This window comes from Nannospalax galili, unplaced genomic scaffold, assembly GCF_000622305.1.
Source record: "Nannospalax galili isolate Female #2095 unplaced genomic scaffold, S.galili_v1.0 scaffold1077, whole genome shotgun sequence".
Taxonomy (NCBI): Eukaryota; Metazoa; Chordata; class Mammalia; order Rodentia; family Spalacidae; genus Nannospalax; species Nannospalax galili.
In genome coordinates, this window is record NW_008340429.1 from 2,077,662 (window position 1) to 2,085,523 (window position 7,862).

At 46.0% G+C, this 7,862-nt stretch overlaps 1 pseudogene; it reads left to right on the forward strand.

Moving 5' to 3' along the window:
- The first annotated feature begins 4,028 nt into the window (after positions 1–4,028).
- On the forward strand, positions 4,029–6,679 carry LOC108490976 (annotated as a pseudogene).
- Positions 6,680–7,862: the final 1,183 nt, after the last annotated feature.

Genomic DNA, 7,862 nt, shown 5'->3' on the forward strand with positions numbered 1-7,862 from the left:
ATATATACAAGGTGCTAGCTAGGTTCAATCTCAGCACTAAAAAAAAAAAAAGTGAAAGTCTATTAAAAAATTCTGTGTGTATGTGTGACACAGAAAGAGAGCGACAGACGGAGAGAGACAGAGAGAGACAGAGAGATAGACAGAGAGAGACAGAGAGAGAGCAAAAGAGAGAGTGTCCAGGTGTCTCAGAGGTGTCAGATTCCCTGGAATTAGAGTTACTGTTATAAGCTGCCTGGCATGGATGCTGGGAACTGAACTTGGGTCCTCCAGAAAAGCAGTAAGTGCTCTTGACTGCTGAGCAGTCTCTAACCCACAAAAGTAAAAGCCTTTTAATTCTTTGCCCTAGGTCCTATTTTCTCTCTACTGTTAATGTAGGTGTGTATCATTTAGATCATTAAAATTTATTATGGTGTGTGTGTGTGTGTGTGTGTGTGTGTGTGTGTGTGTGTGTGTGTGTGTGTGTGTGTGTGTGTAGGTTCACATAGCACAGCACAATATGGAGGTCAGAGGATAACTTGCCAGGAGTCAGTTCTCTTCTTCTACCATATGGTCCCTGAAGATTGAACTCAGGTCATCAGGCTTGGTGGCAAGTGCTTTATCCACTGAGCTATCTCTTCAGTCCAGCCCAATCATTCAGATAATTTTAAATATGTTTATATAAATAACATTTTCACCTGAACAAAATCATACTGGGTTTATTATTCCAAAAGTTGTTCTCTTCATGAACTGTCCCCTGTTGGAACATTCAGATTTGCTTCAGTTAGCCCTGCAGCTGCAGTGTCTGGACTACCATCCACACACCCATCTTCCAGCTGTCTGCTTTGTTTCCAATTTCCCTGTATCTCATCCAAGATGACAATGTATATTATGTCTGTTACCTATTGTTGAGTCACAAATCCCTCAAAATGTGGTAACTTAAAGCAGCAACTTCTTATGCCTCCTGTGTTTGTGGATTGCCTGAGTGGTCCCTCTGCCCTGTGATGGTTGGCAGTTGGTGATGGCTGGTGGCTGAGCAGGGCTGCCACCAGGAAAGCCATAGCTCATCTGTCCCTCACTGTTCTCTCCATGTGGCTTGAGTTTCTCCCATTGAGGAGCTAGGTTCCAGAATGTTACTTCTGCCATATCCTGTGATCAAAGCCTATCTCAAAGCCAGGCCAGATTTACAGGGGCTGAGATGCAAGCTCTATTTCTCTTTTAAAATATGTTATTATTTATTATTTTTATCTTTAATACTTTTAAAAATGATTTATTTTTATTTTATGTGTATGAGTGGTTTGTCTGCACATACCTAAGTGTATCTGTGTCATACAACATCCAGAGACCAGAAGAGGAGAATCAGATCCTCTGGAACTGAAGTTAAGGATGATTGTGACCTACAATGTAGGTGCTGGGAACTGAACCAAGTCCTCTGGAAGAGCAGCTAGTGCTCTTAACCATGGAGCCATCTCTCCAGCCCCTTATTTATTATTCTTATTTTATAGGTATGACTGTATTGCCTGCATGTATGGAAGTGCACCTGTGTCATGCAAGAGGGAGGTAGGTCCCTGAAACTGGAGTTAAGGATTGTTGTTAGGCACCATGTGGGTTCTGGGAACCAAACCCAGGTCCTCTACAAGAGCAGCCAGTCTTCTTAACTGCTGAGCCATCTCTCCAGTCCCCAAGCTCTATCTCTTGATGGGAAGGACAGTATGTCTGTATGAGCTGGGAGGGGTAAGGGGCCAGGCTTTGAGACCAGCTGCCATAAATACATAAGTAGGTGTGTGGTGGGTTTCCTTGTTCTTCAACCATCCCTGCAACTGGATGAGAGTGGATCTGGAGGCTAATTCCTAGGAGAAACCCACTGGCACTAAGGGTACGCTGCCATGACCTGCCTCAGCAGATGGTTTCAGAGTGTGACCTGCAAATCATTAACCCATCGCTATCTTCCGCTCCTCACTCATCCATGCCTGGCCTTCTAGAGCACCCTGTAATTCCCAGCCGGAGAAGGTTCTGTACTTTCTCAGAACTGTGAGGCAGCTTGGCACGTGAGCCCAGAGGCTGGGCTAGCAAAGCCTCATAGAGAGATGGCAGAGGCAGCTGCTAATGGTGAGACGGGAGAAAATGCTGTTCAATGCCCATTTTGTGCCCTCCCCATCTCCTGTTCTCACTCCCCCAGGAGAAGAGTGCTAAGAAGACAAAACCCCCATTAAGTGGATGGAAATGTCCAGGGCTTAATTCAGACACTGACTGGCTGGGAATGGGTTCTTCTAAAAAGCTTTGGATCCCCAACCTTTAGTCTTCTAGACCTCCAACCGAACATGTCAGACAGGACCTGGGGGCTGGGGGTGCATGCCTTACTATATAATACAGATCAAGCTGGTTCAAACTTGCAATCTTTCTGCCTCAGCCTCCCTTAGTGCTGGGATTAGAGGTGGGCATCACCACACATTTTTTTTCTATTTGTTTGTTCGTTTGTTTTTTGAGACAGAGTCTCCCTATAGTCCCAGCTAGCCTGGAACTTACTATATAAACCAGGCTAACCTTAAAGACATGCACCGCTGCATTTGGCTTCACCACAGCTATCTTAAACAGGAACCATTTTGGTTGCAAGAGGTAGGAAAGCCAATACACACTCTGGCTTAAGTAGTGAAAGAAAAGGAGACATGATTGGGTTGTGTGTGAGGTTATCTGGGAGTGGAGAAGGGAATGAAAGGACTCAGAACCGTCAGAGGACCCTCATCAGGATTGTGCCCATCTCTTCAGTGTCCTCTCCTTACCTAGCAGCCCTATGCAGAAAGAAGGTGGTGGCACCCACAGCCATTCTCCTCTGAGGTCCAGTTCAGCCAGGGAAAGCTCCTGGCTCTGGCTCTGTGTTCCCAACATGTCTCCATGATCCAAATTGGTTCCCTCAGATAACTTTTGCTTCCTTGTTCCAAGCTGTGTGGCCTGAGAACCTGACAGTGACTGGCTTTAGCTGAGATGTGTACCCCTTTCCCACACTCCCCAAGTCTAATTGGAACATTACCTTGAGAGGAGAGGCAAAGTAGAACCAAACCAACCCTGGGAGCCATTTTCTGAAGGCAGAGGACAGACTCTAGAGGTACCATGGATAAAGGTGGCTGTCCCTGTTGTGCACCCTTCTTTGTCCCTGTTTACATTAGGAGAAGGTATCTGAGTGGTATGAGACACTCAAGGGAAGAGGAGTGCTACCAGGGAACATTAAATTTCCTGCAAATTATCCACGAGGGTCTAGGTCAAAGCACATATTTTCTTCAACCTCAAAGTTATATAAATTAGGGACACAACATTTACCTCATTGCCAGGCTGGGGGAACAGTCCTGGATGTCTAATAGGCCCAATGGGATCGTTAGCCTCCTGTTAATCCTTTTATGGCTTACTCCTTTTTTTTTTTTAAGTGAAAACTCAGGCTAAATATTTATTATACAGGAAAGGAATGCTGCTGCTTCCTCCTGCCTTTCCTGTGTTGTTGTTGTTAATTAATAGATTATAGCATGCAAATAGTCTAAACCTAAAGACACAGAATACTATATGGGAAAAGCACATGGCCACCAGACCCTCTGCCCCCAGTTCTAACCCCCAATTCCAACCCCATTGGCTGTTTCTAGCATCATATTGCTGTGTTGTTCCTGAGAGTTCACGATGTTTTCTGTAGAACACTGCATGGCATACACATCACTTAATCATCCATGGTCTTTCGTTCTTTGAAAGAAAATTATTAGAATTTTCACTGCAGTGACTGAAAGACCGAAGAGTTAAAGAAGCCACTGGATCCCATCTCAGTCAGTTCACAGATGAATGGTCATTGCTTCCAGGAGGTTGTACCACAGGGGTGGTCCCCCCACCCCCACCCCAGGATCCTTCATTCTCAAGGCCTGAACTGCTTCTGAGCGCTTTTGACCAAAAATGGTCTCACTCAGTATTATCTAACATGCTCTCCCTTGCTGTATTTTCTCTCTGGGCTCCAAATGCCCTGCAGGCTCCAAAAATAAAGTTGAAGACTTGTCACCACAGAGGCTGTGCCAGAGCTGATGGCTCTGAATCTGAAGGCGCTTCTGAACGAAGAGGCCAAAAAACGCTGTGAACAAAAGTGAGGTGCCACTGGGGAGGTGTTCATGGAGCCCACTGTGTTCCAGGCCTCATTCTGGGCCCCAGGGACAGTGATGACAATGCAAGTCCTCTGGCTGGGCACACTCAGCAAGGTCCCCAAGGGGCAGAGGCACTGCAGCCCCACTGTCACTCTGAACAGTGAGGGCTAGTCCTATGTAGATGACCTTAGACACAGAAGTTTTTGTCAGTTAAAAAAAACAACACTGCAGTCATGTGTCTTACACACAGCAGAAAGGAGATGACAAAAGCAACAGCCCTCACGTGCTGACAAGCAGAATAATCACTGCTGTGTCCAGGAGCCAGGCCCTATACCAACGGCTTCCTGAGTTCTACCCCTGCTCTCCCAAGACCCCTGACACTAGAACTGAACCTTATCTTCACTCTACAGCACAGCACTTGGCCTCAGAGAGAACAAGGTCACAAGTTGGGATGTGGTAGAAACAGTATTCTGCTCCCAATACCCAGACCTTAGGGCCTTGAGGAAAGCTGAGGCCCACTCACCTGGCACTGGGAAGCCACCGGCCCATCCCTTGACAGTTTTGCTCCAGAATAAAAGCATTCTATTAAAATGGATAATTCACTATTTATAGAAACAATGTTTTATTCCTAGGCATGCTGTTTCATTCTGGGAAACAGAGTCCTATCTGGGTTAGTTTGTGTTCTCTCCTAAGATAGTACCATTGATAGAAAGCAATCTCTGACAGTTGGTAGTAGACTGGTGGGTCTTTGTTCAGATCCTCTCAGGTGAGCACAAGAGGTGTAGCTTCTGCGTTTAAGCCTGTAAGGGTAGAGGCCCCACCACACTATCTGCTGAGTGGCAAAAAAAGAAAATACAAACAACTATGACCACTCTTGAGGCGATTTCTCCCCACCTGAGTTGCATATAACAGAGGCACCGAAAATTCATGACCTGTGGGGATTTCATGTCCTCGTGTTCGCCCTTGAGTGAGATCTGGCTGGTATCACATGACTGTCCTTGGCTGCTGCCCCTTCCGCAGCTGTGGAGTCCTTTGCCACTCAGCTCAACCATCTTAGTCTCAGTCACGTTCTCTATTGGCAGTGGGCAGCTTTTCACTGGGCATGCACATGGAGCTTGGGCTGCGTTACGAAGTTAGGCCCTCCCTTGAGACTCTACCCCTGGAACTACTGTTTTACAGTGCTGGAATCCTTCCGTCAGAACCTCCTCTCTTCACCCGACCTTCCTGCTGTCCCTTCTGATGTGAGATTGGCTTTATGCCCCTCTGTGTTTATCTCTAGATTCTCCTGTCGGTTGCCCTCCTTCCACAATCCTTTGGGAAGGAGTGAGCTCGTTCTTTCCTTCCTCCACAACCAACTTGGTACCTAAGTCTTAATGACCAACAGCTGTGAGAGATGCCGTAGTACACTGATGCTTTCAGAGAAAGGATCATTTGTAAGTTCTTCAACCTCTTCCTTTTATGCCCTCAAGGTCAATGTTTGAGAAGGGTTCTGAAATCATTTTTTACAGATTCCTTTTCAAATCTCATGTCCAGGGGATTACTGTCATACTTTGATATGGATGAATACTTGTCTTCAACAAGTTTGGTTTTAGTCAAAGAAGCCTCAGTGGAAACTAGAGAAGAAAGAGCTGTCTTTAGCATCTGGAGTATCTAAGGTTGTAACACATACATTCTGAGACCTTTTAGGTGACACACTTGGTGAGTGGACAGAAAAACTCAAAGAACAGACATTTGGGCTGGAGGGATGGCTAAGCATTACTGCTCTTGAAAAAAATCTGAGTTCAGTTCCCAGCACTCACATCAGGTGGCTCACAACCGGCTGTAACTCTAGGTCCAGGGGCTCAGACACCCTGTTCTGGCCTACACAAACACACACACACACACACACACACACACACACAAACACACACACACACACACACGCACACACGCACCTACACACACACACACGTACACATAATTTTAAAAAACCCATCAGATTCAAATGAGCTGAACTGATAAAAGAAGTTTGAAGTAGAAGTTGTTGAATTTGAAATAATCCATCAAATTTTAGATTTTATCTTTTCCTTCCACACTGTTTTGGTTTTTAGTTTAGTTTGGCTTTTTTGTTTGTTTGTTTGTTTGTTTTGAGACAGAGTCTCATTCTGTAGCCCTGGCTGGCCTGAAACTTGCCATGTAGACCAGGCTGGCCTTGAACTCACAGAGATGCACCTGCCTCTGCTTCCCATGTGCAGGGATTAAAGGCATGCGCCACCACACCCCATTCCATTAATTGTTTTCTGATGCCAGGATTGAGTCTAGGCCTTGTGCCTTCTAAGTGTTTACCACTGAGCTATGCCTCTAGCCTAGCTGGTGCTGAGCAAAGGTACAGTGCTGGCATCATCTGGGGGCTTGAGAGTGATAAGCAGGCAGGCAGCAAAACCTTGGAGCTGATCAGCAGGGTCTGTGGCTTCTGGCTGCACCATGGCATGAAGGCCCCCTTCAAGTGCCTGTCTGTGATCTTTGGAGAAAACATGCTACTGCTGGTGAACATGTCAGAACAGAGAGTGTTTGTGAAGAGGCAGAAATGAGGTCAGGAGCCTACTGACATCTGAGTCTATAGAGGGCAATGGTTAGAGAAGTGGACTGGGTCTGGGGCCTGCAATGAGGAGACACTCATAGGGACTTGTGCTCACCACTGCCTTACCTCCACCCAAGGAAAAGAGGCTTGGAGACTGCTATGTTAAGGGGAACTCTAGCCAGGGGACTCCCTCCTTTCCTTCCTTTCTTCATTCCTTCTTCCTAATAAACACAAGTCTGTTAGGTTCCTGGAAGACTCCTAAAATGGTGGTGCAGCTCCCAATATTCTAAAATGGCGGGTCCGAAATTAGACTGGGAAAGTTCCTCTGTTAGGGTCCGTGACTCGGTGGGTCTCTTCAGGAGAACAAATGCACGAGTATGGAGATGCAAAAATCAAGCAGAGTTTTATAAGGCTAGCTAGCTGGGGCTGACCATCCTTCCAAGACACGCAGGTCTGGTTGGAGCAATCAACCCCGAGGCAACTTCAGGTAAAGATTATATAGGCTCCCACAACCATTACACAAAAGCCCGTGCGGATACAACCAATAGTTTCAAAGCAAGCATTTCACAAACCAATAACTTCAAAACAAAAAAAAAATGTTACAACTCTCTTCAGGTGTCTCAGTCGGGGAAGGGTGGGTGGTATGTGCCTGGTGCAACCCTTTCCTGTTATCTTGTGTAAGCAGACATGCCTCCGTGACACGACATGTGTAAGCAGACATGCCTACGTGACACAACACAGATCAGACAGGTCAGGCTCCGGGGGCTGCAGCACTTTCCCCTATCTCTGGATGCCTGTGTCTCCAGTTGAGTTAATTGGCTAAAAGCAGTAAATTCAAACAAGCAGTAAATTCCTCCTTCCCTAACATTCCCCCCCTTTTTCTAGATCAGACTGAGGAATCTTCCTCAGCAGTATCTAAGGCTTGGTATTTCTGGTGAAGGACCAAGAGATGGACAGTATCGATCTTTTCCTGAACAAACCTTAATAGCCTATTTATTATGTAGGGACCAAATGTGACTAAAAGCAATAGGATAATTAGGGGTCCTGTGACAGCTGAGAGGAGAGTTGTAAACCATGGTCTATGCATAAACCAAGACTTGAACCAGCTTTCATTACTTTCATACTCCTTGCGCCTCCTCTCCAGGTCTTTTTTTAACTTGGTCAAAGATTCCCTGACTGCCCCTGTCTTGTCTACATAGAAAAAGCATTCTTCTTTT